The sequence below is a fragment of the Cibotium barometz genome, chromosome 10 (assembly GCF_041138505.1).
Source record: "Cibotium barometz isolate CiBa-2024 chromosome 10, ASM4113850v1, whole genome shotgun sequence".
Lineage (NCBI taxonomy): Eukaryota > Viridiplantae > Streptophyta > Polypodiopsida > Cyatheales > Cibotiaceae > Cibotium > Cibotium barometz.
Window position 1 is genome coordinate 14043301 of NC_141055.1, and position 9999 is coordinate 14053299.

The window sequence follows — 9999 nt, forward strand, 5'->3', positions numbered from 1 at the left end:
TCTCTGACCTGTGAGGCATAGGTCGATTAGAAACAACAAACTTGAATTGGTTCCTTACATTAAAGGACATGACAATATGATCTCTCAACTGAGCAAAATTCCAATCATCATTAACTACCTCTGTATGCTCCTCTCCTGGGTGAACTTCAATATGAAGTTCTACCTCCTCCCTAGCATAGAGATCAGAGTCCAAAGCTTCCCATTCACCATGCGAGCATTTCCACCTTCTAATAGGGTACACCATAGTTAGATTTTGCTTGCCTATCTGATACCTGCATCTTACCATTGACATTACCCCTGAGCACTTTATTACATCGCCCTGATGTTCTGCCACCTTGGTGGTCCAATCGCCTTTTAGAAATGTATCTAGAGCTTCAAAGGCCCCATCTTTGCTTATCCACATTGTTGGGGTGCGATGGAACTTGCCTACTTTGAAAATAGCAATAAACACATGTAAAGGCATGAAAAGAGATACACTTATCCTGTGGGATCCATATGCAGCCTTTAGGCTTGACTGAATGTCATGGAAAATCCTGCGCTGAAAGCTCTCCATTGTGGTGGGGTCTGGAATGGGCCATTCCGGGCTATTTAGTGCAGGAGGAGAAATTGGCTCAAGTGCTCCAAACCTTCCCCTCTGTGGCACAACATATGTTGCAGCAAATAAAAATACTCCTCTATTTGCAAGTTCGGAACTTGTTTCCCTAGCATACATAAGCCTACCTAGATCAACATGACAAGCTTTGAAGGTCCCTGTAAAACATTCTAGAGGCTGCCATTCCACACATGTTGAAGGGAAAACATCTGCATACAATAGAATACATTGGAGTTCTTGATATTCACATAGTCTTCATGCAAGCATTTCTCTAAAGCAAAGAAACATTAAACAAGTTCTGAAACTTACAGTTAGTTGGGAACTGTGGTGAGTTCTCATCTTCGAGATGTATTTGGCTTGAGGTGTAAACATGTTGCACCTTTGCAAGCCGCTTTCCATCCTTGTTGCAAACTTTGAATTCTAAGATCCTTCCTTTCCAGTGATGGCTTGTGGAAGCCATATGCCTTCGAGGAACCTTGTGTGCACCCCTCAAACTGGGCTGCATTGTTATCCACATGAACCGCTTAAAAACGGTAGGAATCCAATAACCTTCATCATCCTGTACTTTGGAAATAGCCATGGACTCGATAGTGGATGATGGCCTGCATACACACACTGAAGAGCCATACATGGCCCAAATGAAAAGAAAGTGAATGTTAAGAATATGGCAAAAAAGCAAATACCTGCACACACACACACACACACACACAGAGAGAGAGAGAGAGAGAGAGAGAGAGAGAGAGAGAGAGAGAGAGAGAGAGAGAGAGAGAGCTAGCTAAAGCTTCAAAGAAGATCGCTGCAGATCCATACACACACACACACACACACACATGCACACACACAGAAAGCTAAACCTTCAAAAGAAAGTAAATGAGAGATTGCATTAGGTGCCTGCTTGCACACACACACACACACACACACACACACACACACACACACACACACACACACAGAGAGAGAGAGAGAGAGAGAGAGAGAGAGAGAGAGAGTATGATAACAGAGCTTCCTCTAGAGAGAGAGAAGGGCTGATAACAGAGCTTTCTCTGAGTAGCTGGTAGCAAAGAGCTTTCCTCAAAAGAAAGCTAATGAGAGATTGCATTAGGTGCCTGCTTGCACACACACAGAGAGAGAGAGAGAGAGAGAGAGAGAGAGAGAGAGAGAGAGAGAGAGAGAGAGTCTGATAACAGAGCTTCCTCTAGAGAGAGAGAGAGAGGCTGATAACAGAGCTTTCTTTGAGTAGGTGGTAGCAAAGAGCTTTCCTCAAGTTGTAGTCTAAAAGGAAGGAGAGAGAAACATGCTCCTACTTTTGGAGGGAAGAGGGAAGTGAGGGGGGGTAACTTTTTGAAACTTTTCCTTTAAAAAAATATAAAAAGAAAAGATATTGAAGATTTTCTTTGCTGGCAAATCTGAAAAAGGTAAGATTCTACCTTTGACCACAAGATTTAGGTTCTTAATCAACCCAACATTTTTGTACACATGTATTTTTCCTATTGGCCTTCACACTAATCATCTCCTTAATCTCATGGCAGCTTAAAGGGCCCCCATAGACCTCAACCTTCCCCTAATGAAGTGGCAGCTTCGCCCAATGACATGCCAGTGCTCACCTATACTAAATGTGGAATTGATTGTTTGATCAAGGATTGTCCATACCAAGCAAGTGGCTCTGCTTTTACTGCCAATCAGGGAACCATCCAAACTATTAGTGTACAATCTGGGAAGATCACACCGCTCAGCTCAAGCTGTGACTATTTCCAAAACTGGCACCACAAGAGAAGAGTGAAAAAAGTAGGTAAGGGTGACATACACGGATGACAATCTAAGACGGATCTGAAGAAGATACAATTGATACCGGATCCACCCAATAATCGAAGGAAGAGGGGTGTCAAGGGATCAATCATAGAGAATTAGACTAGGGAAAACAAGGAGAGCAATTAGCAGGGCTGCTAAGGGGTGTCAAGGGATCAATCATAGAGAATTAGACCAGGGAAAACAAGGAGAGCAACTAGCAGGGCTGCTAAGGGGGTCGATGAATATCCCAATGCCGACGAAGAAATAAGAAAGCTCAAAGATGCCACGGCCTTAGTCGTCAAAGAGTACCAACAGCTTCATGAAGCCAAGTTGAGGGCCAACCGGGTAAGGGATACAATTTATCCCCGAAACGAGCCAACCCGGGGCATAGGGTATTAGACGTGCCAACCCCAATTCTGGAAGGAACAGAAGAGGAGTCCCAAGCAAACACAATGTCCAGAATGTTTGAGGAAAATGGGTTAGGGGACTCCATCCATTCCTTCCCTATGGAAGAATACGAGAAACCTACATGGGAAGAACCCTCTATCTCCAAAGAACCTAGAGACATAGGAAGTCTCATGGCTGTGCTATCCACGACTATCCAAATGCCATTAGGAAAACTGTTATGCAATTCACCAACCCTATGGACAGATGTAAAAGAATGGGTAGAGGGCACTCTAAAGCCAACCGATACTATAAATGAGACTCTGCCACCCCTGGCAGAAAGAACCTTGAAGCGTACAAGGAAAACCTAAGTCGTTAAGATACCAGTTAACCAATTGGGACGCTACTACGAAAGCGACGACACAAACGCTACCATTCTGATTCATCATAATGGGTACCAAGCATTGGCTATCTTGGATGGTGGGACAGGGGTTAGCATCATTACAAAACGTTGTTGGTCTAACAAAATGCCCTATTATGAAGAAACCCACGGATGCCTAGTGGCTGAGATACCTTGAGGCCACTAAGGTACATGATGAGTTCTCAAAGGATTGGGGAGAGGAGTTGAGTAAGATATCGTTGGAGGGAAGGCACAAAAAAAAGTCATCCTTCAAGAGCGAGACACACCTAAGCTTACAAAAGAAGGGTGCCAAAAACGCAATAAAGCCCTAGCAGAGGCAGAACATGAGGCTAAAAAGATCATGGCTAAAACCAAAAGTGACAATGAGGACAAGCCAGACTTGCTTTTAGTACACCCGACCACTTCAAAACCTACACTATTGATGAACGGAGGGTGGTCTAACTAACAACTACAAGGGTGAAGGAGGATGGGTTGTCCGCATCGTATGATGGCCTGGCAGAAGTCAAGGAGGTGGATATTACGGGACTAGGGGAAGAAGCTCGGCCTGTATACATTGCTAAAGATTTGACTTTGGTTGAAGAAGAAGAGCTCATTGATCTCCTTAAGGAATTTAAGGATTGTTTCACGTGGAATTACAAGGAAATGAAAGGGGTACTGCCTGAGGTGGTACAACATACGATTCCAATCATGGAAGGTTCGAGACCAACTAGGCAAAAACCATACCAGATGAATCCTAAGTATGCGGCAATTGTAAAGGAGGAAATTGACAAGCTCATTGCTGCGGATTTCATTTATGAAATCAAACATACGGATTGGTTGTCACCAATCGTGATAGTGTCACTTAGGGTATGTGTTGATCTTAAAAAGGTTAATGTAGCCCCTAGGAAAAACCATTACCCATTGCCTTATACAGAACACGTTTTAGAAAGAGTGGCTGGGAGATAAGCGTACAGCTTCTTGGATGGATTGTCCGGCTACAATCAGGTGTCCATAGCACTAGAGGACCAGCACAAGACACCTTTCAACACAATGTGGGGGACATTTACATACAAGGTTATGCCATTCGGCCTCACAAATGCCCCAGCAACCTTTCAATGGTTGATGTGCACAGACTTTAAGGACTACTTACAAAAGTGGTTGGAGCTATTCATTAATGATCTATGTGCACACTCTCGATGTGTAGATCATCTGGCCTGCTTAAGGATAGTAGCGATGTCGATTATATCGTATATCACTGAACCCTTTGAAGTGTCAGTTCTGGGTCAAGAATGGTGTGATATTGGGACACATTGTCTCAAAGAATGGTATATCCATTGATGATAGCAAGGTCAAACTGATATTGGATAGCTAAACCTTTGTGCAAGCTTCTCATTGTCTTTGAGTGGATGAGGAGTGTCAGGAAGCATATGATCGTCTAAATCAAGCATTGGTAAGCACGCCAATTCTACAACCCCCCACTAATTGGGATCTCATATTTCACGTGCACATTGATGCATCAAATTTTGCAATTGGTTGCGCCCAGCTTGGTGAGTTCAAATTGGTTGCGCCCAGCCTGGTGAGTTCAAATTGGACTATCCTGTTTTCTTCGCTAGTCCCAACAGTTGAATGATGTAGAGGTGAATTACACCACCACAGAGAGAGAAGGATTGGCCATGGTTTACGTCGTTAAGAAATATCGACATTAACTCTTGGCCAACAAATTCATATTTTTCATGGATTGGCCATGGTTTACGTCGTTAAGAAATATCGACATTAACTCTTCGCTAGTCCCAACAGTTGAATGATGTAGAGGTGAATTACACCACCACAGAGAGAGAAGGATTGGCCATGGTTTACGTCGTTAAGAAATATCGACATTAACTCTTGGCCAAAAAATTCATATTTTTCATGGACCATCAAGCCCTACTATACCTAGTAAATAAACCTTGCACCACGGCGGGGAGGATCGCACAATGGTTACTATTGTTGTTGGAATTTGACTTTACAGTCATCGATAAGGAAGGGAACACAACATGTGTTGGCCAACCACTTGTAAAGAATTCCAAATGGGGAACCAGCAAAACTGGTGTCAATGATGACCTTCCTGATGCTTATTTATTTAAGTTGGACATGGTACCCGAATGGAGCGAAGAAATCTTAGAGTATCTAGTTTATGGTTTTCCACACAGGCAATACCTCTTTGAACAAAGATAAAATGCGGTGGCTTATCAAGTTAGCCGCACCTTATCAACTGATTTTTTGGGAGAACTATATAAGCTGGGAAAAGATAATGTGCTCAAATGGTGCGTTAGAGAGGATGAGTTTGTCACCATATTGGAAGAGGCTCATTCAGGGATAGCAGACAGGCATTTTGTTGGAGAAATCATAGCTCGAAAAGTGCTTGAAGAAGGACTATGGTGGCCTACGTTATGTGGGGATGCCATAGAATTTGTTAAAAGATGCGAAGAATGCCAACGCTTTGCTATTCCACAACAAAAGGACAAGATGCCGCTCACCCCTATTATTGTAAGACAACCATTTGAAAAATGGGGGATAGATTTTGTGGGACGACCGATTAGTCCAACGGCACATCAATACCAAGCCCGATACATAATCATGGCCACGGACTATTTCACGAAGTGGGCAGAAGCCAGAGCCTCAAAGAGAGCTGATGCGTGAACAACTATAAAATTCTTGTATAAGCAAATTTTCTCGAGGTTTGGATGCCCATTAGAATTAGTGAGTGATCACAACTCACATTTTATTAATGAGGTGATTGATCATTTACTTGCAAGATTCTTAGTGATCCATCAAAAATCATCACCTTATTATCCACAAGCCAATGGTCAAGCAGAGAGTACAAATAAGATTTTGTGTACTATATTGACGAAAACCTTGGAAGCAAGTCGAGCAGACTAGGAGCATAAGCTAACAATAGCCCTATGGGCCTATCAAACATCATATCAGGTAGTGACAGGTTACACTTCCTTCCATCTAGCTTATGGTGTGGAAGCAATTATGCCTATAGAATACCTAGTCCCAAGCTTAAGGATCACTGTGTACAAGAGCGGCTAACAGAGAATGCATTAGCCGAAAGGCTAATTGTAAGATTCCTCCCTCCAACGTTTGAGGTGTGCAGGTGTAAGAACCTCCCCTTCTGATCTTATAATTATTCCCCTCTCTGAAATAAAAGAAAGATCATGTTTTACCCTGTTTTAGCCTGGAGAGAGAAAATGTCTAGAGAGAGATAATTCAAAATTGAGATATTTTTAGATATAAAAATCCTCCTAGTGTCTACAATGGTTTCCTCTGAAATAGAAATTCAAAAAGAACTTTCCAATGTGCAATTGGAATCAATTGAAAATAGGTATAAAGGACCTTAGCCTAAGGGTCCAGATTTTCAGAAATTTTTGGATTATGGTCCAATTAAGGTTCCTATGGACCAATAAGATTAATCTAAATGTAGGGAGGAGATAAATTGAAGAATAAAAGAAAAACCCCCAAAAAATGAGTAAATGCTCACATAAGATGAAGAGTGGACTAAGGACCAAAGAAAACAATTAAAAAACTGAATTTTGACACCTCAAAGTGGGGATCTCCCCTCATGAAGGAGGCAACTTTTTTCTCATCATTATCCCCAATTGTTAATCAATAAAATGAGATATTTCATCTCTCCTCTCTCTTATTTCAAAACTAGATTCAAAAAGTAAGCTGAACTCACCCAAAAATGGTCAAACCAAACTGATCTGGAAAATTCTAGAATCAGTTTGCTTGGTTAGAGGCTCACTTTTTCCTATAAACAGAAGCCTCCCCCTTTCTAAAAGCTTAATGGTGTTTATGCACTTTTACTCTACTCCTGTCCTAAGCCATTTACATTGAATTTTTTAATAATTCAATTGTTTTTGGCCTAATCCTCTCCAAAGTGAATTGGTGGTGGCCACTCTTGCTTCAAACAAGAGTAGAACCCTCAATCCCTCAAGCCAAAGGAGAGCTTACAAGCTCTATGTAAGTTAATTTTCTTACTTTGTTTAATGAAAAATCTATGGTTTTCTTGATTTTTATGTTTTGAAATGTTTGAATTAAATTCAAATGCTATGCCTTTGATAAAAAGGCCACCCCCTTCTCTTCTTTACATTCCAACCTTTCTTAATTCTAGAAAGATTAACTAAAGGATTAATTAAACTCTTCTTATTGTTTACTCTCTTGAATTTAAAAAATTGTGTAGATTAGAGTTCTATAAATCTAATTTGGGTTAATTTAAGTTAAATAAAGAATGATAAAAATGAGAAATGGTCAGCCATACAAAGGAGGTTATGGCAAAATTTTCCAAAATTTTGTGGAAAAGAAAGTTTGTTTTTATGTTATTCCAAAAGAGTAACTCTCACCATTTTTGCATCTAAAAGAAATATTCTAATTACTCCATGTACATATTCACCTATGAATATGCATGGATATCACTGATATTAATTATTAAAATTGATTTTATGCATAGAAAGATGCATAAAGGAATTTGTTTTATTACAAAAGTGTTATTCTCATAAAATTTGATTTTTATGCATAGAAAGATGCATAAAGGGATTTGTTTAATTTCAAAAGTGTTATTCTCATTAAATTTGATTTTTATGCATAGAAAGATGCATAAAGGAATTTTTTTAATTACAAAAGTGTTATTCTCATTAAATTTGATTTTTATGCATAGAAAGATGCATAAAGGATTTTTTTAATTACAAAAGTGTTATTCTCATTAAATTTGATTTTTATGCATAGAAAGATGCATAAAGGATTTTTTTATTACAAAAGTGTTATTCTCATTAAATTTGATTTTTATGCATAGAAAGATGCATAAAGGTATTTTTTTTAATTTCAAAAGTGTTATTCTCATTAAATTTGATTTTTATGCATAGAAAGATGCATAAAGGAAGTTTTTTATTATAAAAGCGTTATTCTTATAAAATTTTGATTTTTATGCATAAATAGATGCATAAAGAAATTCTTCTTATTTTAAAAGTGTTATTCCTATTAAATTTGATTTTATGCATAAATAGATGCATAAAGAATTTTTATATCAAAATTAGAATTCTATGTTTAAATTCTATGAGTATTTGATAAATGAATAATTAAACACTCTAAGAGAGAAATTTCTATCGTTTTATATTCACACGGATTGTAAAAAGAGAATTTAGGAAATCTATCGAGATCGAAATATTCAGATAAATGATTAATCTATTCCTCATTGGAATTCGTAACTAAATTAGAAATCAGTTAAGTGATTATTCAAAGAAAGAAATTCAATAAAATAGTAACTGAATTATCAAAACTTTTTGAGAAAGATAGATTAGGAAAAATCTTATTTGACTCGAACCTTGAATCAGACTATGACCAAGACCAAACTCTTTCGTCAGTTTTGAGGAAAGAAGGTGTGACCAGTTTTTAGAAAAATACACTCAAAAGTCCCACCAAATCTGAAACTAAGTTTGAGACCCTTTGAATTGATCCGTGGATCAAGGTTATAGAATTCAAGGAATTCAGGTATGAAATTCAGAATTCCGATCAAGAAGTTTTGGGGATACTGATTCAAGAAATACTCCATGATTATGATCAGTGATACTATAGTTTCATTAAATGATTGTTTTAAAGACAGCTGAATCTATGAAAAAGGCAATTTCATATTAGGAGTGTAAGTGGTGTGACTAGTTTTAAGTTTGCATGAATATCCGGCTAGGGGACCTAGGAACTCTTTTTCCTGGTACCTGAAACAAAACCTAACCCAATTCTTAAATGGATCCCATCACTACAGTGGTTGGGTGGTTGGCTAACCCATGGGACTAGATGGGGTTAAGCTGGATTGATGGATCCCTAAAATAAGACACAATTCTGTTATGGTACGATAGATGAAGTAAATCCCGGATAAAAATTTGTTCTATGGAAAAGAATCAACGGCTGTGCCTCTCAATGAGGAAAAAAGTGTTGGTCTCTATGATCCAAGTGCAAGTCTTTTCCTTGATCTGACTATGATACTTACGGGATCGGTCAGATCACTTCTGTTAGTTAAGGCTCTTGACTACGTTAGAGAAAATAATATCCTGGTGGAATAGCCCTTGCTTTCTGGGCGAGGGAAGTTTTTCCGGGTTCGGTTTTGGAAGAACCAAGGGATGACACTCTTGTCTGGATATTTGTGGGCGAGGCCCCGAGTGAAGGACCCGGCCCCACGCAAGAAGTGCTACTTCCGCTGCTAGCACCCCAGGATTCGTTGCGCAGAGGGGACAGAGATCTTTCAGCTGGTATCAGAGAGAATTGGCTAAAGTGGATCAATCGAGAAACCAAAAATGTCAAAAATTTATGAAGTAGCAGTAAAAGGTTGTAATTGTGTGATGAAATTCATACAAATTAATATTCAGACTGAAGATTCATAAATAGGTAATTGGGATTTCAAATGGAAGTATCCCAATTGTATGGAATCCCTGACTTGCTTGAGGCCTAGACATGATGATATTTACCCTAAAATTCCAAGGACCGTGACTACACGTATATACCGAGGGTATAACTGTAGCTCTTTACCGGGTTCACCAGACTATAAGGAACCCCATAATCAGTTGGATCTTAAGGGAAAGAGTTGTCCTCTAGTTTGCGAGATGAGGACATCTCGCGTTTTTAAAGTGGGGTAGGATGTAAGATTCCTCTCTCCAACTTTTGAGGTGTGCAGGTGTAAGAACCTCCCCTTCTGATCTTATAATTATTCCCCTCTCTGAAATAAAAGAAAGATCCTGTTTTACCCTGTTTTGGCTTGGACAGAGAAAATGTCTAGAGGAAGGTAATTCAAAATTGAGATATTTTT